Below are 22,635 nucleotides of genomic sequence, written 5' to 3'. Positions count from 1 at the left end.
TATTTAACATGGTCATAGACTCAAAGTGGCCAAAATTGAGGCTCTCGCCAAACTTATTGCCAAGTTGCATGCGTGTGAACAACGACACAAATCCCAGCCGACTGCTGCGCTGGAGGTGGAGGTGAGAGATCTTAGAGAACAAATCAGAGATTTCTCTCTCTTTCAGGCTAGAACCAGACTCATGTGGGTCCACAGGACGTATTATGAATATGGAGATAAGTGTAGTAGGTCCCTAGCGAACTCCCTGCGTGCCCAACGCAAAGCGTCCTTCATTCCAACCATGACCTCCCCTTCAGGTGCCAAGCTTCATGATTCACGGGAGATAGCGGAGTGTTTCCGATCTTTCTATGAAGCCCTTTATAACTTGCACCCCCGGGACTCAGGAGACGCCCTCCAGGCCGGCACAGCGGCCATTGACGAGTACCTAGCTTCGGCAAACCTCCCGTCGCTGACACAGGAAGAGATAGAGCTTCTCTCGCAACCTATCTCCCCGGAGGAATTGTCGGCAACGTTAAGAGACTCACCCAAGGGCAAGGCACCAGGCCCAGATGGGTTTACGGTCCCTTATTATAAGGCCTTCCTCTCCCTGTTGTCCACGCCGTTTGTGTCAGCTTTTAACGCCCTATTGGAGGGCCAGACCTTTCCACCGGAGCTGTTGCAGGCAAGCATCTCGGTCATACCCAAGCCGGAGAAGGATCCGCTTCTCTGTGCGAACTACAGGCCCATCTCCTTAATACGCGACCTTAAGCTCTTCACTAAGATACTGGCGGAGCGGTTGGCGCCCATTCTCCAACGCCTGATACCTCTGGATCAGGTGGGGTTTATTCGTAACAGGGAAGCCCGAGACAACACTACCAGGACAATCAATGTTATAGAACGCCCCAGACGCCTTAAACTACCGATTATGTTGCTCTCTGTGGACGCAGAAAAAGCGTTTGACAGGGTGAGCTGGCCTTTTTTGCTAGCCACCCTGCGAAGCCTGGGGGTACCCCCCCCCCCATGCTTTCATGGGTTACAGCTCTTTACTCGTCACCGATGGCGATGGTTAGGGTCAATGGGTTTGCCTCGTCGCGTTTCACTATTGGCAATGGAACGAGGCAGGGATGCCCGTTGTCCCCCCTTTTGTTTGTCCTATCGCTTGAACCCTTGCTGCACCACATCAGGCAGAACATAGACATCAAGGGACTGGACACCCTCTCACACCACCATAAGGTCGCAGCCTTTGCAGATGACCTCTTGTTCTATGTCTCAGAGCCTCACATTACATTGCCGAATCTCTTAGCGGAAATAAGACGATATGGCACCCTGTCAAATTTTAAAATTAACTTACAGAAATCGGAAGCACTCAACGTCTCCCTGTCTACCAACGCCCAGACGAGTCTAAGCACTAATTTTCCCTTTCGTTGGGCAACTGGGGCTATACAATATCTGGGTACCAAGGTTCACCCGGACCCACATCTGATTTTCCAATTGAATTTCCAGCCGCTTCTAAAAAATGTTGCCGTAGATCTAGAGAGGTGGTCAAAGTTGGCGACCTCTTGGTTTGGGAGATGCAATGTGCTCAAAATGAATGTAATGCCCAGACTCTTGTACCTATTACAAGCCTTACCGATAAAAATCCCCCAATCATTTTTTAAAGCCATGCGCTCCATCTTTATTCGATACGTATGGCAGGGCAGGCCTCCAAGACTCAGCCGAACATTACTGCTCAGACCAAAAGACAAGGGAGGGATTGGCCTCCCAGATCCGGCATGGTACTATACGGCGGTGCACATGAACAGAGTAGTTGACTGGTGCAGACACCTGAAGGATAAGCTGTGGGTTCGTCTGGAGCATGAATCCGTACCATTTCCACTTGAGGGTTTGCCCTGGAGTGGACCGGGCTGGTCGGGAGCGACGCGGGCACACCCACACATTGAGCCAAAGTTACAAGAGCTAGACAGATATTTTACCCTGACGGGCGTGCCCAGTTTCCCTTCGCCCATGACTCCTATTATTGGACACCCACGCTTTGAACCCGGCATGACGGAAAAGTCTTTCCGCCTCGACCCTGACTGGGACCTTGTGCGGGCCTCTTCTTTTCTTGGCCCTAGGACGTGGACAGCGGTCTCCACTATGTACGAGGCGTTAGCAACCACGGCCCTGGGACAGTGGAAGCTTTCCCAACTCTCCCACTTCTTGAAATCTTTGCCAAACAGTGGCGAATTCCGCAGACCCCTAACATCGTTTGAGGAGGTATTCTCAGGAGAGGGACCGACCCGAAGGTCTCTTTCCCTGTCATATCGCATCCTACTGGACCAACTCTCCCAGGGTAACCTGGTGTTCGTGGAAAAATGGGAGCGAGACCTGCATGTCCGGCTCTCGCCAGACCAGAAGAACCGCGCGCTTCTTTTTGCGCACAAGTCATCCCTATGTAGTAAATACCAGGAAATAGCTTATAAAATTTTGACCCGATGGTACAGGACCCCCACTGTCCTGGCGGCTATGTTTCCCGGTCACAGCCCTTTGTGCTGGAGATGCGGTGAACAAGCCGGCACGTTACTACATATCTTCTGGGAATGCCCTCAACTGGCCCATTTCTGGAGACAGGTTCTCAATATCATTTATGACCTCACGGCTATTGATCTCCAGAACAACCCAGCTGCGATCTTCCTCAATCTGACCCCACTCTCGAGCAAGAAGTACCATAAATCTCTCTTAAAACATCTTCTGAGTGGGGCCAGGGCATGTATACCTAGCATGTGGAAACAGCAGGCCGCTCCACTGGTGTCTCACTGGTTTGCAAGAGTTTGCGACATCTACAGTATGGAACAGCTCACATCAGCGTTAGGCGACAGGGAGGAAGAGCACACTGCTTGTTGGTTGTCTTGGAGCCTGTTCAGGTTTTCCGATGCATACAGATCCTATCTGTAGGCTCTGGCACGTGTATAGAGGGAAGGGTCCGGCCGTGGGAACCCATCGGAGTCCTCTTTCTTTCTCTCCCTTCTCGTATACCACCCTGGTTCACTCTCTCCCCCGTCTGCCTCGTAGCACTGTTAGCCCCCTATAACTTTCATTCTTTCTACCCCATCCCCTTCTCCTGCCCATTTGCTCCCCCCTCTTTCCCTACCCCCTAACTCCCAAGTATAATTAAAATACATGGTGATTGCAAGGATCTTTTTGTTTTGTTCCCTCGATTTCCCAGCCAGGGGTTGGCGGCCCTCGGGGTGGTCCCGGCTGAGCTCTTTGACCAATAGAATGAAGGTGACCGATGTTAGAGGCCCCTCAGTCTGGGCCTTGAGGGGGATCGCCCCGCGGACTGCCCTGGTTTATAAGTAGACACTAGGGTGCCAGATCATTAGAGTGGGATAATGTGGTGGCCTAGCCACGGCTGGGGCTGCTGCTGACATAAGTTGTTAGGTTTCCCCCGGTCCCCCACGAAGTATTAACTATGTATTTTTGTTAACCTGGAAAACTGAGGGATCTATGTCTTTTACAGTTTGTCTCTGTATTACCTGCAATCCGTAAATAAAGAATAAAAAAAAAAAAAGACACTAACCAGACCAGATCCTTCTATGGCACCTGGTCTTCCCAGGGAGTCTCCCATCCAGGTACTAACCAGGCCTGACGCTGCTTAGCCTCTGAAATCAGATGACATCGGGTGCTTTCAGGTTGATGTGGCCGTAATCGTTCTCTTCAAGACACGCCCAACCCTCTTGACAAACGCCAAGATGGTCGCCTTGAGAAACAAGCAAAAAAAACAGGTCAAAGCCAACAACATAAAAAGAAGCCTATGGGCTTACAGCGGACCTTAAAAGATGGGACCCACTAGCTCTGTCATGGTTCGGACGCTGTAATGTGTTGAAGATGAACGCGATGCCACGACTTCTGTATCTACTACAAGCCTTACCTATCAAAATACCCCAGACTTTCTTTCATGCGGTTCGCTCAATCTTTATCAAGTTCCTCTGGCGCGGAAAACATATGCGTATTGGTAGGGCAATGCTATTGCGACCGAAATTGCGGGGAGGTATTGGCTTCCCGGACCCTGCTCTATATTACACAGCGACGCACATGAAACAGGTGGTTGACTGGTGCCGGTGTTCTGCCATATACTGTCCGGCCATGATATAGTGTCCGCGCCGTACTGCGCATGAGCAGTACGGAGCAGACGAAGCTTCGGAAAATCTCCGAAGCTAAACGGCGCCTGCGCGGTGAGTGGAGGTGGTAGCCCCACCATCCAAGCGGACATAGGGTTGTGAATATTAGAGGGTCCCTCGCAGGCGAGCTTCGCTCGCCACGCTTCGGGCTCGGCCTCGCTGCGCTCGGCTCTTTTATATTCTTACTCTATGTCCACTTGGATAGTGGGGATAGAACCTGGACTCAGTGCGCAGGCGCCGTTCATGCTCGGCAATTTTCGGAATCTGTGTTGCTGTGTACTGCGCATGCGCAGCACACAGCGGACACTATCCGATGGGGGACCATATGTGATAGGACACCGGCATGGGGAACTGAAGCTATGGGTCAAGCTAGAGCAGGAGATGGTGCGGGTTCCACTGACTGGTCTGCCTTGGGCGGGGAGGCCATTGGAGCCCTGTGTGACTACTCACCCGTTAATTGGCCCCTCGCTCGCCGAGATGGATAGTTTTTTTCACCTTTCCCACCTCACTAACTTCCCTTCTCCTATGACCCCAATTATTGGACATCCTAGATTCCCTCCGGGCCTGTCTGACCAGGCCTTTACCAGGCAAGCCCCGAAAGGGCTTCTGAGAGCAGCCCTATTTCTTGGACCCACGGGCTTGATTCCCATGGGGACCATACTGCTAGAGCAAGTACCTGTTGCATTGGATAGCTGGAGAGCTAGACAGCTAATCCATTTCCTCGGATCACTACCTAACCATTCGTTCTTCTCTAGACAATTCCACCCCTTTGAGGAACTTTGCCTGGATGATGGCCCAGTTCGTGGTTTCCTCTCTAGGTCCTACCAAATCCTTACAGACGCACAATCCTCCACGGATCCACCCTTCCTAGCTAAATGGAAAAGGGACTTACAAACTACATTCTCCAAACCACAGAAGGACAGAATACTCTTTTTCGCCCATAAGTCGTCACTCTGCAGTAAATATCAGGAGATCTCATATAAGCTGATCACACGCTGGTATCGTACACCGGTGGTGTTGGCCAAAATATTCCCCGGTCAATCTGACCGCTGCTGTCGCTGCGGGCAACAGGCTGGCACCATTCTCCACATTTTCTGGGAATGCCCTAAATTACAAACATTCTGGCAGCCTGTCCTGAGACTCATCCACAAGTTCACAGACATTTCCTTAGCCAATGATCCCACAGCAGTTCTTCTCAATCTAACTCCTATGTCGAGAAAGCGTTATCATAAGTCCTTACTTAAACATCTCCTCAATGCAGCTAGGGCCTGTATCCCAAGTCAGTGGAAAGAGCAATCTGCTCCAATGGTGACCCAGTGGTTCGCAAGGGTAAATGATATTGAACGAATGGAAGACCTGACTGCCACAATGAGGGAGGAGCATGGGAACAGATGGTTCTACTGGACCCAGTTTCGCTTTTCGGAAGAATACCTCCGCGAGACATAGTAAGCTCATGGTGATCGTTGGAGATCGCTGTTCCAAACGTTGGACAGCTGATGAGCTGGTGAGCCGAGGGCGTCTCTTGCTCCCTGGGAGGGGACCCCATCCTATCCACTCTACCCACGACACCCCCTTACCCCTTCTTTTCCTTTTCTGCCATTTCCTTCCCCAATCTTCTCTTTCCCCTTCTCCCTCCTTTCAGTTCTACTATTTCCCTTCTTAACTCAAAAAAGGGAAAAGAAAATGGTATGTTCCGACCCCATTTGACTACTACACAATACTCTTCCCCTATCTATGGATATCTAAACTCTTCGAGGATAGCAGGGCTAGTATCAATAATATTTTACGTGGTAGAGGATCCCAACGAGATGGAGCTTTAATCTCATCTTGATATGACCGCAAAGCTGTACACATGCTATTCTCCTCGGACTTCTTACCATTGGCTCTGATATCCATGCAATATGATCGTTTGTTTGTAACTATTTGTATCACACATTCTGTGAAGTTGCCTTTGCATTGTATGTTGCATACTACTAAATAAAAAAAAATAAAAAAAAGAAGCCTATGGCACCTGGTATTCCCAGGCGGTCTCCCATCCAGGTACTAACCAGGCCCGACACTGTTTAGCATCCGAGATCAGACGAGATTGGGCGCTTTCAGGGTGATGGGGCCGTAGGTAATCTCTTCGGGCACTCTCAACCCTCTTGACATACGCCAAGATGGTCACCTTGGGAAACAAGTGAAAAAAAAAACAGGTCAAGGCCAACAACATAAAAAGAAGCCTACAGCACCTAGAATTCCCAGGTGGTCTCCAATCCAGGTACTAGCAAGGCCCAACCCTGTTTAGCTTCTGAGATCAGAGGAGATCGGGTGCTTTCAGGGTTATGTGCCCATAGGCAATCTCTTTGGGCATTCTCAACCCTCTTGACAAATGCCAAGATAGTCACCTTGAGATACAAGCGATAAAAAACAGGTCAATGTCAACAACATAAAAAGAAGAATACGGCACCTGGTATTCCAACTCCATCTCCCATCCAGGTACTAACTAGGCCCAACCCTTCTTAGCCTCAGAAAAGAGAATAGATAGGGCTCTTTCAGGGTGATGCTGCTGTAAGCGATCTCTTTGGGCACTCTCAACCCTCTTGACAAATGCCAAGATGGTCACCTTGGGAAACAAGCAAAAAAAAAGAAAACGAATCAACGCCAACAACATAAAAAGAAGCCTACAATAACTGGTAATCCCAGGTGGTCTCCCATCCAGGTACTAACCAGGCCCGACTCTTCTTAGCCTCCAAGATCAGACGAGATTGGGTGCTTTCAGAGTGATGTGGCCATAGGCAATCTCTTCAGGCACTCTCAACCCTCTTGACAAACACCAAGATGGTCACTTTGGGAAATAAGCGAAAAAAAAACAGGTCAACGCCAACAACATAAAAAAAAGTCTACGACACCTGGTATTCCCAGGCGGTCTCCCATCCAGGTACTAACAAGGCCCGACTCTATTAGCCTCCAACATCAAACGAGATCGGGTGCTTTCAGGGTGATGTGCCCGTAGGCAATCTCTTCAGGCACTTTCAACCCTCTTGACAAACGCCAAGATGGTCACCTTGGGAAACAAGCAAAAAAATAAAAATAAGTCGGAAGCTAGAGACAATACGGCCCGAGTCCTCAATTTAATCCATGCGGCGCATGTACAGGGAAGGCCCTTGCTTATGTTGTCAACGGATGCGGAGAAGGCCTTTGACAAGGTGGCCTGGCACTTTATGCAGGCCACCCTGGAACATATAGGTCTTGGCCCCAACATGATGAGCTGGGTAATGTCGCTTTACTCCACGCCATCGGCAGCGGTACGGGTGACCGAGTGGTGCTCGGACTCTTTCCCCATCACTAATGGGACGAGGCAAGGGTGCTCTCTGTCTCCCCTAATTTTAATTATGACACTGGAACCACTTATGTGTCACGTTCGGAATGACCCGAATATTACTGGCATATCCAAACCCTCGGCACACCACAAAATTGCGGCGTACGCTGACGATCTAATTTTTTCCGTCTCCAATCCACACATTTTGCTTCCCAAAATACTTGTGTCTCTACAGCGACACGGCAGCCTATCAAACTATAAAAACAATTGCGCCAAGTCGGCTGTATTGAATATATCGGTCCCGGATGGTGAGGCCAAGAGGCTCCGCTCCTCTTTTCCATTCTACTGGGCTGAAAAATCTATACGTTAACTGGGCGTTGACATCGCAGCCGATTTATCGCAATTGTACCTGCTTAATTTTGTCCCTCTCCTGGATAGACTGAAATCTAATTTGGGAAACTGGCATGCTTTAACACTGACCTGGTTTGGGCGCTGTAATGCATTCAAAATGATGGCCCTCCCTCGGATCTTATACATGTTCCAGACATTACCGATCCGGTTACCCCCAATTTTTTTCAGACAACTGCAGGTGCTGCTCCGGGACTTTATTTGGGAGCGCAAACCGCCCAGAGCCCGTTTGCAATTGCTTGCCAGACCAAAGGACAAGGGGGGTCTGGGTCTCCCAGATCTCAGACAATACTACAGAGTGACTCTGCTAGCGAGAGTCGTTGATTGGCATTGTAATGGCCCACACAAGCAGTGGGTGGAGATGGAGATTGAGGATGGTTCCATTCTCCTATTGACCTCCCCGTGGCTCCTGTCCTCCCTACCAAAAGACCTCAGAGGTCACCCCGTAGTGGGAGCTACGTTGGCTGTTGTGCGGAGGTTGTTCCGCTGCACACACATTGCTCCCCTGCCATCACCAATGACTCCGGTTATAGGTAATCCAGACTTCCCACCGGGATTTACCAACAAGAAACTGCGACAGTTGACAGTGGTGGGGAAACAGCGTCTGGGAGAGGTGTGGCCCACGGGAGGGCTCCCGACCACGTAAACTGTCGCCGAGCTTTCTGACCCTCCGCTTGACTTGTTTAGTGCTTATCAACTTCGTCACTTTCTTCTGGCCATACAAAGGGCCCCCTACACTCCTAGAGACCTGACACCCTATAAATCCATCTGTCACAAAAGGGAACCTGTGCGACACACCCTCTCCCTCCTGTACAACCTATTGAGTAGTCAGGAGGAGGAGTCGACCCCCACCATTTATCCACAAATGGGAGAGGGACTTAGGCATCACATTTACCCCACAACAGATAGGGAAAATCCTGACCTTAGTACATAAAGCTTCCATCGCAAACCAATATCAAGATACAAGATAGTCTCACGCTGGTATAGAGTCCCATACCTTCTGAATAAAATGGATAGATCGATCCCAGATGTTTGTTGGAGGTGAAATTCAGATATGGGGACCATGGGACACCTTTTCTGGGCATGCCCGACCTTGAGGAACTTTTGGGTTCCCAGTAGCGTGCCTTCTACACTTGACCGAACAGCCTGTTCGAAAATACAAAAAAACCCTCACGATGCAACTCCTGAATGCCGCCCGGGCCTGCATTCCCGCACTGTGGAGGCAGCCTCAGCCCCCATCCAAGGTGCTGTGGTATTCCAAAGTCAATCATATTCTCCGGATGGAAGAATTGACCGCCACCCTTCACAACACTGAAGAGGCATTTAGTGTTACATGAAGGCCCTGGAGGTATTTTACTGGTACTCGAGACTACATTCGGGAGGTGAGCAGTGCCTCCGTCCCAGAAAACGACTGAACATCTAACGTTTACCTACGTAGGCCATGTCTGCCCTGGGTGGCATTCCCCCCTCCTTTTTGTCTTTATTTTTCTTTTTTTCCCCGTCGCCATCCCCCCACCTCCTCTCTCTCCGTCTTTGCACTCTCTTCTTCCCCCGTCCTCCCTTTTGACTATGCCTTGTCTCCTTACTAGCCTTCGGGACCCAGAAGAACCCCAGAGGCCGGCTAGTTTATACAGAGAGGCTAATGTGTACAAAAGACAGGCTAGTGTATACAAATAGGCTAGATTATAGAGAAGAACGTCCTGGGTATGCAGAGATGGAGGCTGGGTTACACAGAGAGGCTAGTGTATGCAAGCTTGCTAGTGTATACAGACGGACTAGTGTATACAGTAGACCAGCTAGTTTATACAGGGAGGCTAATGTCTACAGAAGACCGGCTAGTGTATACACATAGGCTAGATTATAGAGAAGAACGTCCTGGGTATGCAGAGATGGAGGCTAAGGTATACAGAGAGAGAAGTTGAGTTACAAAGAGAGGCTAGTGTATGCAGACTTGCTAGTGCATACCGGTGGACTAGTGTATACAGAGAGGCTTGGGTATACAGAGAGCTAATGTATAAAGAGATGCTAGTGTATACAAAAGACAACCAAGAGTAGACAGTGAGGCTCGTGTATACAGAAGACCGGCTACAGAGAAGCTAATTTGTACAAAAGACAGGCTAGTGTATACAGATAGGCTAGATTATACAGAGGAAGGTCCTGGGTATGCAGAGATGTAGGCTAGGGAATCCAGAGAGAGACTGTGTTACACAGAGAGGCTAGAGTATGCAGAAGAACGGCTATTTTTTTTTACAGATAGGCTTGTGTATACAGAAGACAGTCTGGGGAATTCAGTGAGGCTAGTGTATGCAGAGAGGCTGAGACACCGAGACTATTGTAAAAAGAAGGCAGGCTAGTGTATATAGTTTACGGGCACCTGTATACAGAAGACAGAGAGGCTAGTCTATATTGAGTGGCTGGTGTACACAGAGAGATTAATGTATACAGAAAAGCTAGCGTGTAAAGAAGACAGGACTTTATTTTTTGCTAATGTAACTACTTTTGAAACATATAAAGTGCTTTTTTCATATTTTGGTGCTGTTAAAAAGTGGTGTGTTGTCAGTGGTGATATCAATGTGACAGTTAATGTGGAGAACTACAACTATTCAAAATAGAGCAAAAGAGTGCTAAGTTTACTTTGTTAAGTCATTGACTGATAGACGTTAAGTAATTGGCCGTTATTGGTTTGGCAGTACATGGTTTATTTTGATGTAAGATAGTTTTATTCTCTACTTATAGCCGTGTTTTAGACGACTTTATTATTAGCATTATTCGCATTATTCATATATATTATGCAGAGTGTAAGTATTGCAGTGAGACGATATTGCTTTTAAAAGATTTGTATTATTATACATAGCATTGTTAGCAGACCAATAGGACAATTTACATGGCTTAATATTGCAGAGCGTAATTTATCAGGAAAGAGATTCAAAGCGTTAGTTGCAGTAGCTTCATAAAACTGAGAAATCGTTGCATTACTCTAAATTTAAAATATGTTCCGGCAGCACTAAAAAGACGATATTAGATGAGTGATCTACGCATTTCGTTTACTATTTCACTATACCGGCTAAATGTTAATATGTTAATATGTGCTGCGTGTAAGGTAGAAATTAGATGGTTTAGTGTGAGCTGGTTTACCAGGATTTAGAGATAGTAATCTTTTTATACTAGTAATAAATATAGAAAAATAACTATAACGGGTTTAAGTGAAAATACACGAAATAACAGCAACAACGTGTGTAGGTTTTTATCAATCAAGTTCATTACGTGTCTTTAATCATGTAGTGAATATACCCCAATATTGGAGCACAAGGATGAGAAAGCATAATAACTAACAGAGGATGACATGGCAAAAAGACAAACTGCATTAGAAATGTGAATATGAATTAGAGTTGAAATGCCAATCGCCACGGCTACGTACAGCAAAGTGTGAGCTAAGCAGCTAAATATTCTACAATAGCAGAGATTAAGTATTGCAGTCGAAATTAGATCGGAAGCGTTAGTTGCAGTAGCTCCAAAATGACTGAGAAATCATTTCATTACTCTAAATGTAAAAGTTATCCCAGTAGCACTGAGTGGACTGATATTAGATGAGTGATCGTTCTAGTACAAATTCAGTTTCCTATAGCAGAGAGATACCAGCTAAATGTGAGACGAGCAATTAAACTGTTCACGGTAGCATTGCATTACTCTTAATATGTGCAGCGTGTAAAGAAGCAATAAGATGGTTTTGTATTATCCTAAAATTAGCAGTATACGTAATAAAGGTGAGTAGGTAACCTGGATTTAGACATAGCAAACTCTATAATCTAATTTAGCAAAATTAGAAAAGATAATATAGAGACAGTATATACAGGTCGAGTTTAAGTGGAAATACACAAAATATCTAGCTTACCTTTACATTGTTCAATAGAGTAAATTGACGTAGCTTGAAAATTCCAACGTGTAAATCGTTCCATTAATTATGTTACGCACGAAGACGGCTTACACTGACTGTTTTCCGTTTCCACTGGTCATCGGCATAATGTATCAGTAACCATGAACATTAATAGTGATAGACAGCTTACATTAGGATGTATGCATGATGTAAATGTAAAATGAATGTAAAATAGTTGCATTATGTGTTATTAATGTAATCAAACTGTATTGTTATGCTTTGCTACTGCAACCACTTCTCAATCAAGTAAACCGTCCCACTGATTTTCTCACATTTTGCCGCTGTTAAAAAATGTGTTGCAAGTGTTATGTGTTACAAATGGTTATCAGTGTGACAGTTAATGTGGAGAAGAAGTAATACACAAAATAGAGTCAGAAAGAGAATCCTATTGCATAGAGGTAGCGAGAGATGGTTGCATTAATCTTAATGTGCAGTGTGTAAAAGGTTTTAAAAATATGGTTTTGTGTGACTTTTGCTTTAACGTAAAATTAGCTGTAGACATTATAACTTGTTACAATGATTTAGAGATAGTAATCTCTATAAAATAATAATAATAAGTATAGCAAAACAAATTAGGAATATTTTGAGGCAGTATGTATAGGTCGAGATATAGTGAATACACAAAAGGGATCAAGGGATAGTAGCAAAGTCAAGGGTTAAATGCAAAGGTACTCTATTTAACAGTAAATTGACGTAGCTTGCAAATTCCAACGTGTAAATCGTTCCATTAATTTTGATGCTCAAGAAGACGGCTTACACTGACTGTTTTCCGTTTCCACTGGAAAGAGAATCCTATTGCATAGAGGTAGCGAGAGATGGTTGCATTACTCTTAATGTGTAAAGGTTTTAAAAAGATGGTTTTGTGTGAATTTTTCTTTAACGTAAAATTAGCTGTGGACATTATAACTATGGTTAGGTTTACAATGATTTAGAGTTAGTAATCTCTATAATATAATAATAATAAGTATAGGAAAACAAATTAGGAAAATATTGAGGCAGTATATATAGGTCGAGATAACGTGAATACACAAAAGGGATCAAGGGATAGTTGCAAAGTCAAGGGATAAATGCAAAGGTACATTATTTAAGAGTAAATTGACGTAGCTTGCAAATTCCAACGTGTAAATCGTTCCATTAATTTTGTTACGCACGAAGACGGCTTACACTGACTGTTTTCCGTTTCCACTGGAAAGAGAAACCTATTGTATAGAGGTAGCGAGAGATGGTTGCATATGGCAGAAAGACGGCTTACACTGCTTTTCTCACATTTTGCTGCGGTAAAAAGAAATGTTTTGTCACTGTGTTTTAACTGTGACAGATAAGGTGGAGAAAAAGAAGTAATACAGAAAATAGAGTCAAACAGTGGAAACGTTAAAAAATACAATTGGTATACGATTTTGGTATAACTGAGGTACAGGGCAATTACTATAGTATGACTTGCCAATGTTTATCATGTCTTGTTTATATCACACAAAGATGTACTAATTATATATGTCTGTGCCAACTATTGTTAATAAAAAACGGAGTTAAAAAAAAAAAAACAGTGGAAACGTTTATTTGTCATGACAGCTGATACTGGTTGAGCAATAAAACTGTTTTATTAAGATGTAAGACTAGTTTTATTCTCTACATATTGTTGTATAATATAGGCGACCAATAGGACATTTAAATGGCTTAAAGGGGTTGTAAAGGTAATTTTTTTATTTTCTACATAGGTTCCTTTGAGCTAGTGCATTGTTGGTTCACTTACCTTTTCCTTTGATTTCCCTTCTAAATGTTTTTTTGCTTTGTCTGAATATCTCACTTCCTTTTTCTCCTCAGTAAACTTCTCACCATCATTCGAGCTGGTGGTTAGTCAGCCAGAACAGCTTACTGAACAGCTTACTGAGGAGGAACAGGAAGTGAGAAATTCAGACAAAGAAAACAAAGAAAAAAAAACATTTAGAAGGGAAATCGAAGGAAAAGATAAGTGAACCAACAATGCACTAGCTTAATGGAAGCTATGTAGAAAATAAAAAATGTACCTTTACAACCCCTTTAATATTGTAGGGAGGAAGTATCGCTGTTCAAAGGTAAGAGATTGAAAGCTTAGCTTGAAAATGGCCGAGAAATAGTTGAGTTAGTCTAAATTTAAAGGATATGCTGGTACCAATGAGAAAGCTTATTGATTGACTAGTTGATCTTTGCATTACACAATTCTATTATTATTATTATTATTATTATTAAGATCATAGTGCAGAGAGATACTCAGTTAATGTCAGAGATACTCGGTCAATGTCAGAAAAGCAATAAAACTGTTTACATCGTTAGAGAGCGATGGTTACATTACTCTTAGTATGTGCAGCATGTCTGGTAGCAAATGGATGGTTTTGTGAACATTTTGCATTAAGGTACAATTAGCGGTAGAAGTGAATAGATTTAAGCGGATTTTGAGATAGTACTCTCCATTTCTAATAAGAAATAAAGAAAAATAAGTCAGGATGGTGTGTCAGGACTGTCACATACTCACAGTCCCGGTACAAATATGCAAAATAGAGCAAAAGAGTACATGGTTTATTTTGATTTATGATAGTTTTATTGCATGCTTGATGTGGATGATTAAAATCGTGTAGTGATCTATATTTAGCACAAGAATGTAAAGGCATAACATGGCAATGAGACAAACTCCATTAGAGATGTGAGCTAGATGAAATGATGAAATGTCTCTGTATAGCCCAGATTGCCTTCTGTTATCACTTAGCCTACCCTCTAAATTCACTAGCCTCTCTATATACACCAGCATGTTTACACTAGCCGGTCTTCTGCATACAATAGCCTGTCTTCGATATACACTAGCCTATGTTCTGAATACACTAGCCCGTCTTCTGTCTTCTGTATGCCCTAGCCTGTCTTCTGTATACATTAGTCTCTCTGTATAAACTAGCATCTCTGTATACCCCAAACTGTCTTCTGTAAAAACTTGTCTCTCTTTATAGCCTGTCTAGCCTTTCTTCTGTACACACTAGCTTCTCTGTATACACTAACCAGGCTTCTATATACAATAGCTTCACTCTATGCACTAGCCTCTCTGTATAATCTAGCCTCTCTATATACCCTCTCTCTATATATAGTGTTCTGCATCTCCGTAGTGGTAGCCTCTCCGTAGAAGCCAGCCTTTATTCTGTATTCACTAGCCTTTCTTCTGTATGCTGTAGTCTTTTATATATACTAGCTTCTCTGTACACCCTTGCATCTCTGTAATACACTAAATCCTCTGTATACCACAGCCTGTCTTCTGTATACACTAGACTGTAAACACTAGCTAGAATACACCAGCCTGGTTTACTAGGTTCACTAGATTCTCTGTATACACTACCCAGTCTTCTGTATACACTGTCAGCTTGGATGTATACCCAAGCCTGTCTTCTGTATACACTAGTCTCTCTATATCCACTGTCCTATCTGTATACACTCGACTCTCTCTATACACTAACCTCTCTATATACACTAACATCTTTGTATATACTAGCCTCTCTTTAAATTAGCCTCTCTGTGTACCCCAGCCTCATTGTTTACTCTAGCATCTCTGTATACTCAAGCCTATCTGCATTCACTAGCCTGTATTCACTAGCCTTATATATACTAGCTTCCTGCTTCTCTGTACACCCTTGCATCTCTGTACACTAGACTCTCTGAATACACTAAACCCTCAGTATACCACAGCCTGTCTTCTGTATACATTAGACTGTAAAAACTAGCTAGAATACACCAGCCTGTCTTCTTTACCCAATAGACTCTCTGTATGCACTACCCAGTCTTCTGTATACACTGTCAGCTTTGATGTATACCCAAGCCTGTCTTCTGCATACACTAGTTTCTCTATATGCACTGTCCTTTCTGTATACTCTCGACCTTCTCTATACATTAACCTCTCTATATACACTAACATCTTTGTATATACTAGCCTCTCTTTAAATTAGCCTCTCTGTGTACCCCAGCCTCACTGTTTACTCTAGCATCTCTGTATACTCAAGCCTATCTACATACACGAGTCTTCTGTATTGTGTATTAACTAGCCTTTCTTCTGTATGCTGTAGTCTTCTATATATACCAGCTTCTCTGTACACCCTTGCATCTCTGTAAACACTGTGTAAACTAGCCAGTCTTATGTATACACTCGCCAGCTGTATACACTAGACTCTCTGAATACACTAAACTCTCTGTATACCACAGCCTGTCTTCTGTATACACTAGACTGTAAAAACTAGCTAGAATACACCAGCCTGTCTTCTGTACCCACTAGACTCTCTGTATACACTACCCAGTCTTCTGTATAGAATGTCAGCTTTCATGTATACCCTTTCTGTATACACTAGCTTCTCTATATGCACTGTCCTTTCTGTATACACTCGACTCTCTCTATACACTAACCTCTCTATATACACTAACATCTTTGTATTTGTCTTTAAACTAGCCTCTCTGTGTACCCCAGCCTCACTGTTTACTCTAGCATCTCTGTATACTCAAGACTAGCTACATACACGAAACCTGTATTCTGTATTCACTAGCCTTTCTTCTGTATGCTGTAGTCTTCTATATATACCAGCTTCTCTGTACACCCTAGCACTGTAACAGTACTAGGTTCCTGTATTACAGAAACAGAACACCAGCAATAAGGTGTATACTGTGCAGGAGGCACACAACACCGACTCTAACTTCTGCACTGCAGATGCATGTATTGCAGAAATTGAACACCAGTAATAAAGGGTAGCTTCAGGTGTGTACTGTGCAGGAGGCACATAACACCCACTGTAACAGTGCTAGGTTCCCAAGCAGTAAAGACACTGTCCCTGCCTATCGTCCTCTTTCCCTGACCACCGCAACACACTATACAAGGCCGCCATGCTGGCGGCCTTATATAGTGTGGGGTGTGTACTAAACCCCCCTGAGCTATAATTGGCCACAGGAATCCTGCCTGTGGTGAATTGTGGCTCTCCTCACACAGGATGTCACATCTGTTCTTATTATATAGAACCTATTATGCTCCTCGTAAACTTTTTCAGTTTGGCCGAACGGCCGGACGCAAGTTGCCCCCGGTGCGGGAACATGGGGGGAGACATGATGCACATGTTTTGGAGATGCCCGAAGTTGATCCGCTACTGGACAGAGGTGACAGGAACCATTGATCGGGTGGTTGGAACCTCCACCAGGATGGAGGCGAAGTATTGTCTCCTGGGATTAGTTGAAGGAGTTGGAAACCCGGGAAGTAGCCAGATGGCAGTTCTGAGATGCCTATTTCAGGCAAGGAAACTGATTGCCCAACCCTGCTTAGCCTCCAATGTTGGCAATGACTTGGTTTTTTTCGCTTGTTTCCCAAGATGACCATGTTGGCGTTTGTCAAGATGGTTGAGAGTGCCCGAAGAGATCGCCTATGGCCCCATCACCTTGAAAGTGCCTGATCTTGTCTGATCTCGGAGGCTAAGCATTGTCGGGCCTGATTAGTAACTGGATGGGAGACCAACTGGGAATACCAGGTGCCGTAGCATTCTTTTTATGTTGTTGGCGTTGACATGTTTTTTTTTTTCCGCTTGTTTCCCAAGGTGATCATCTTGGCATTTGTCAAGAGGGCTGAGAGAGCCCAAAGAAATCTCCTACGGCCACATCCCCCTGAAAGCGCCCGATCTCATCTGATCTCAGAGGCTAAGCAGGGTCCGGCCTGGATAGTACCTAATTAAAGGTGCCGTAGGAATCTTTTTATATTGTTGGCTTTGACCTGTTTTTCTTTCGCTTGTTTCCCAAGGTGACCATTTTAGCATCAGTCAAGAGTTTTGAGTATGTCCCAAAGCGTTCGCCTGAGGTCACATCACCCTGAAAGCGCCCGATCTCAGAGGCTAAGCAGGGTCTGGGTCAGATGGGAGACCGCCAGGGTCTATGTTGTTGGCGTTGACCTTTTTTTTTTCACTTGTTTCCCAAGATAACCATCTTGGTATTTGTCAAGAGGGTTGAGAGTGTCTAAATAGAACACCTATGGCCACATCACCCTGAAAGTGCAGAATCTCATCTGATCTCGGAGGCCTAGCAGTGTACGGCCTGGTTAATACCTGTATGGGAGACCATCTGTGAATACCAGGTGCCGTAGGCTTCTTTTTATGTTGTTGGCTTTGAACTGTTTTTTTCGCTTGTTTCTCAAGGCGACCATCTTGGCGTTTGTCAAGAGGGTTGGCCGTGTCTTGAAGAGAACGCTTACGGCCACATCACACTGAAAGCACCCGATCTCGTCTGATTTCAGAGGCTTAGCAGCATCAGGCCTGGTTAGTACCTGGATGGGAGACTGCCTGGGAAGACCAGGTGACATAGAAGGATCTGGTCTGGTTAGTGTCTTGATTGGGAGATCGCCTGGGAATACCGGATGCCGTAGGATTCTTTTTATGTTGTTGGCTTTGACCTGTTTTTTTTCCCTTGTTTCCCAAGGTGACCATCTTGGCATTTGTCAAGAGGGTTAAGAGTGCACAAAGAAATTGCCTACGGGCACAACACCCTGAAAACGCCCAATCTCGTTTGGTCTCAGAGGCTAAGCAGGATTGGGCCTGGTTTGTACCTGGATCGGAGACCGTCTGGGTTTTCCAAATGCTGCAGGCTTCTTTTTATGTTGTTGGCGTTGACTTGTTTTTTTTGTTTGTTTCCCAAGGTGACCATCTTGGCGTTTGTCAAGAGGGTTGAGCGTGCATTTGATCTCAGAGGCTAAGCAGGGTTGGGACCTGGTTAGTACCGGGATGGGAAACCGCCTGGGATTTCTCGATGCCATAGGCTTTTTTTTTAAGTTGTTGGCATTGACTTATTTTTTTTTTTTTTGTTTTATTCTTTTATTAAGCATAAGTAGAACAATATAAATATAACAGTCAACCATACAGCATGACCCAGGGTCACAATTACATGCTAACAAAAAATAGGCAGCCAAATAACTCTGGGTTCTCAGAGGGGAGTCCTACAGTTTCATGCAGAAAATAGAGAAACCCCACCTCCGACATGTAGTACAGTATAACTAGTGCAGCTCCGTTCGGACAAATGTAATCATGGAGAACAACTGGGACCACAGCGAGCCAGCTTATCATGACCTACGTGAACCAGAGCAAAATATGAGCCGGTCATGTCCAGAACCCTGGGGTTCTTCTGGGTCCCGAAGGCTAGTAAGGAGACAAGGCATAGTCAAAAGGGAGGACGGGGGAAGAAGAGAGTGCAAAGACGGAGAGAGAGGAGGTGGGGGGATGGCGACGGGGAAAAAAAGAAAAATAAAGACAAAAAGGAGGGGGGGAATGCCACCCAGGGCAGACATGGCCTACGTAGGTAAACGTTAGATGTTCAGTCGTTTTCTGGGACGGAGGCACTGCTCACCTCCCGAATGTAGTCTCGAGTACCAGTAAAATACCTCCAGGGCCTCCATGTAACACTAAATGCCTCTTCAGTGTTGTGAAGGGTGGCGGTCAATTCTTCCATCCGGAGAATATGATTGACTTTGGAATACCACAGCACCTTGGATGGGGGCTGAGGCTGCCTCCACAGTGCGGGAATGCAGGCCCGGGCGGCATTCAGGAGTTGCATCGTGAGGGTTTTTTTGTATTTTCGAACAGGCTGTTCGGTCAAGTGTAGAAGGCACGCTACTGGGAACCCAAAAGTTCCTCAAGGTCGGGCATGCCCAGAAAGGGTGTCCCATGGTCCCCATATCTGAATTTCACCTCCAACAAACATCCGGGATCGATCTATCCATTTTATTCAGAAGGTATGGGACTCTATACCAGCGTGAGACTATCTTGTATCTTGATATTGGTTTGCGATGGAAGCTTTATGTACGAAGGTCAGGATCTTCCCTATCTGTTGTGGGGTAAATGTGATGCCTAAGTCCCTCTCCCATTTGTGGATAAATGGTGGGGGTCGACTCCTCCTCCTGACTACTTAATAGGTTGTACAGGAGGGAGAGGGTGTGTCGCACAGGTTCCCTTTTGTGACAGATGGATTTATAGGGTGTCAGGTCTCTAGGAGTGTAGGGGGCCCTTTGTATGGCCAGAAGAAAGTGACGAAGTTGATAAGCACTAAACAAGTCAAGCGGAGGGTCAGAAAGCTCGGCGACCGTTTACGTGGTCGGGAGCCCTCCCGTGGGCCACACCTCTCCCAGACGCTGTTTCCCCACCACTGTCAACTGTCGCAGTTTCTTGTTGGTAAATCCCGATGAAAAGTCTGGATTACCTATAACCAGAGTCATTGGTGATGGCAGGGGAGCAATGTGTGTGCAGCGGAACAACCTCCGCACAACAGCCAACGTAGCTCCCACTACGGGGTGACCTCTGAGGTCTTTTGGTAGGGAGGACAGGAGCCACGGGGAGGTCAATAGGGGAATGGATCCATCCTCAATCTCCATCTCCACCCACTGCTTGTGTGGGCCATTACAATGCCAATCAACGACTCTCGCTAGCAGAGTCACTCTGTAGAATTGTCTGAGATCTGGGAGACCCAGACCCCCCTTGTCCTTTGGTCTGGCAAGCAATTGCAAACGGGCTCTGGGCGGTTTGCGCGCCCAAATAAAGTCCCGGAGCAGCACCTACAGTTGTCTGAAAAAAATTGGGGGTAACCGGATCGGTAATGTCTGGAACATGTATAAGATCCGAGGGAGGGCCATCATTTTGAATGCATTACAGCGCCCAACCCAGGTCAGTGTTAAAGCATGCCAGTTTCCCAAATCAGATTTCAGTCTATCCAGGAGAGGGACAAAATCAAGCAGGTACAATTGCGCTAAATCCGCTGCGATGTCAACGCCCAGTTAACGTATAGATTTTTCAGCCCAGTAGAATGGAAAAGAGGAGCGGAGCCTCTTGGCCTCACCATCCGGGACCGATATATTCAATACAGCCGACTTGGCGCAATTGTTTTTATAGTTTGATAGGCTGCCGTGTCGCTGTAGAGACGCAAGTATTTTGGGAAGCAAAATGTGTGGATTGGAGACGGAAAAAATTAGATCATCAGCGTACGCCGCAATTTTGTGGTGTGCCGAGGGTTTGGATATGCCAGTAATATTCGGGTCATTCCGAACGTGACACATAAGTGGTTCCAGTGTCAGAATTAAAATTAGGGGAGACAGAGGGCACCCCTGCCTCGTCCCATTAGTGATGGGGAAAGAGTCTGAGCACCCCTCGGTCACCCGTACCGCTGCCGATGGCGTGGAGTAAAGCGACATTACCCAGCTCATCATGTTGGGGCCAAGACCTATATGTTCCAGGGTGGCCTGCATAAAGTGCCAGGCCACCCTGTCAAAGGCCTTCTCCGCGTCCGTTGACAACATAAGCAAGGGCCTTCCCTGTACATGCGCCGCATGGATTAAATTGAGGACTCGGGCCGTATTGTCTCTAGCTTCCGACTTATTTTTATTTTTTTGCTTGTTTCCTAAGGTGACCATCTTGGCATTTGTCAAGAGGGTTGAAAGTGCCTGAAGAGATTGCCTACGGGCACATCACCCTGAAAGCACCCGATCTCGTTTGATGTTGGAGGCTAATAGAGTCGGGCCTTGTTAGTACCTGGATGGGAGACCGCCTGGGAATACCAGGTGTCGTAGACTTCTTTTTATGTTGTTGGCGTTGACCTGTTTTTTTTTTTCGCTTATTTCCCAAAGTGACCATCTTGGTGTTTGTCAAGAGGGTTGAGAGTGCCTGAAGAGATTGTCTATGGCCACATCACTCTGAAAGCACCCAATCTCATCTGATCTTGGAGGCTAAGAAGAGTCGGGCCTGGTTAGTACCTGGATGGGAGACCACCTGGGATTACCAGTTATTGTAGGCTTCTTTTTATGTTGTTGGCGTTAATTCGTTTTCTTTTTTTTGCTTGTTTCCCAAGGTGACCATCTTGGCATTTGTCAAGAGGGTTGAGAGTGCCCAAAGAGATCGCTTACAGCAGCATCACCCTGAAAGAGCCCTATCTCTTCTCTTTTCTGAGGCTAAGAAGGGTTGGGCCTAGTTAGTACCTGGATGGGAGATGGCGTTGGAATACCAGGTGCCGTATTCTTCTTTTTATGTTGTTGACATTGACCTGTTTTTTTTTCACTTGTTTCCCAAGGTGACCATCTTGGCATTTGTCAAGAGGGTTGAGAGTGCCCGAAGAGATCACCTACGGCCCCATCACCCTGAAAGCGCCCAATCTCGTCTGATCTCGGATGCTAAACAGTGTCGGGCCTGGTTAGTACCTGGATGGGAGACCGCCTGGGAATACCAGGTGCCATAGGCTTCTGTTTTTTTTGTTTTTTTATTTAGTAGTATGCGACATACAATGCAAAGGCAACTTCACAGAATGTGTGATACAAATAGTTATAAACAAACGATCATATTGCATGGATATCAGAGCCAATGGTAAGAAGTATGAGGAGAATAGCACGTGTACAGCTTTGCGGTCATATCAAGATGAGATTAAAGCTCCATCTCGTTGGGATCCTCTACCACTTAAAATATTATTGATACTAGCCCTGCTACCCTCGAAGAGTTTAGATATCCATAGATAGGGGAAGAGTATTGTGTAGTAGTCAAATGGGGTCGGAACATACCATTTTCTTTTCCCTTTTTTGAGTTAAGAAGGGAAATAGTAGAACTGAAAGGAGGGAGAAGGGGAAAGAGAAGATTGGGGAAGGAAATGGCAGAAAAGGAAAAGAAGGGGTAAGGGGGTGTCGTGGGTAGAGTGGATAGGGTGGGGTCCCCTCCCAGGGAGCAAGAGACGCCCTCGGCTCACCAGCTCATCAGCTGTCCAACGTTTGGAACAGCGATCTCCAACGATCACCATGAGCTTACTATGTCTCGCGGAGGTATTCTTCCGAAAAGCGAAACTGGGTCCAGTAGAACCAT

General features: G+C 45.5%; 5 pseudogenes; 2 read left to right on the top strand and 3 right to left on the bottom strand.

Annotated features, from left to right (window-relative positions):
* Nucleotides 1–6,138: 6,138 nt before the first annotated feature.
* On the bottom strand, nucleotides 6,139–6,257 carry LOC143947202 (5S ribosomal RNA; annotated as a pseudogene).
* Nucleotides 6,258–6,358: 101 nt separating this feature from the next.
* LOC143948494 (5S ribosomal RNA) lies at nucleotides 6,359–6,477 on the bottom strand (annotated as a pseudogene).
* A 322-nt stretch (nucleotides 6,478–6,799) lies between these two features.
* On the bottom strand, nucleotides 6,800–6,918 carry LOC143947952 (5S ribosomal RNA; annotated as a pseudogene).
* A 14,549-nt stretch (nucleotides 6,919–21,467) lies between these two features.
* LOC143948026 (5S ribosomal RNA) lies at nucleotides 21,468–21,586 on the top strand (annotated as a pseudogene).
* A 322-nt stretch (nucleotides 21,587–21,908) lies between these two features.
* On the top strand, nucleotides 21,909–22,027 carry LOC143947201 (5S ribosomal RNA; annotated as a pseudogene).
* Nucleotides 22,028–22,635: the final 608 nt, after the last annotated feature.

This window comes from Lithobates pipiens, unplaced genomic scaffold, assembly GCF_037356315.1.
Source record: "Lithobates pipiens isolate NorthernLeopardFrog02 unplaced genomic scaffold, aLitPip1_a1.2 Scaffold_30, whole genome shotgun sequence".
Taxonomy (NCBI): Eukaryota; Metazoa; Chordata; class Amphibia; order Anura; family Ranidae; genus Lithobates; species Lithobates pipiens.
This window is presented reverse-complemented; position numbering and strand designations above follow the sequence as displayed.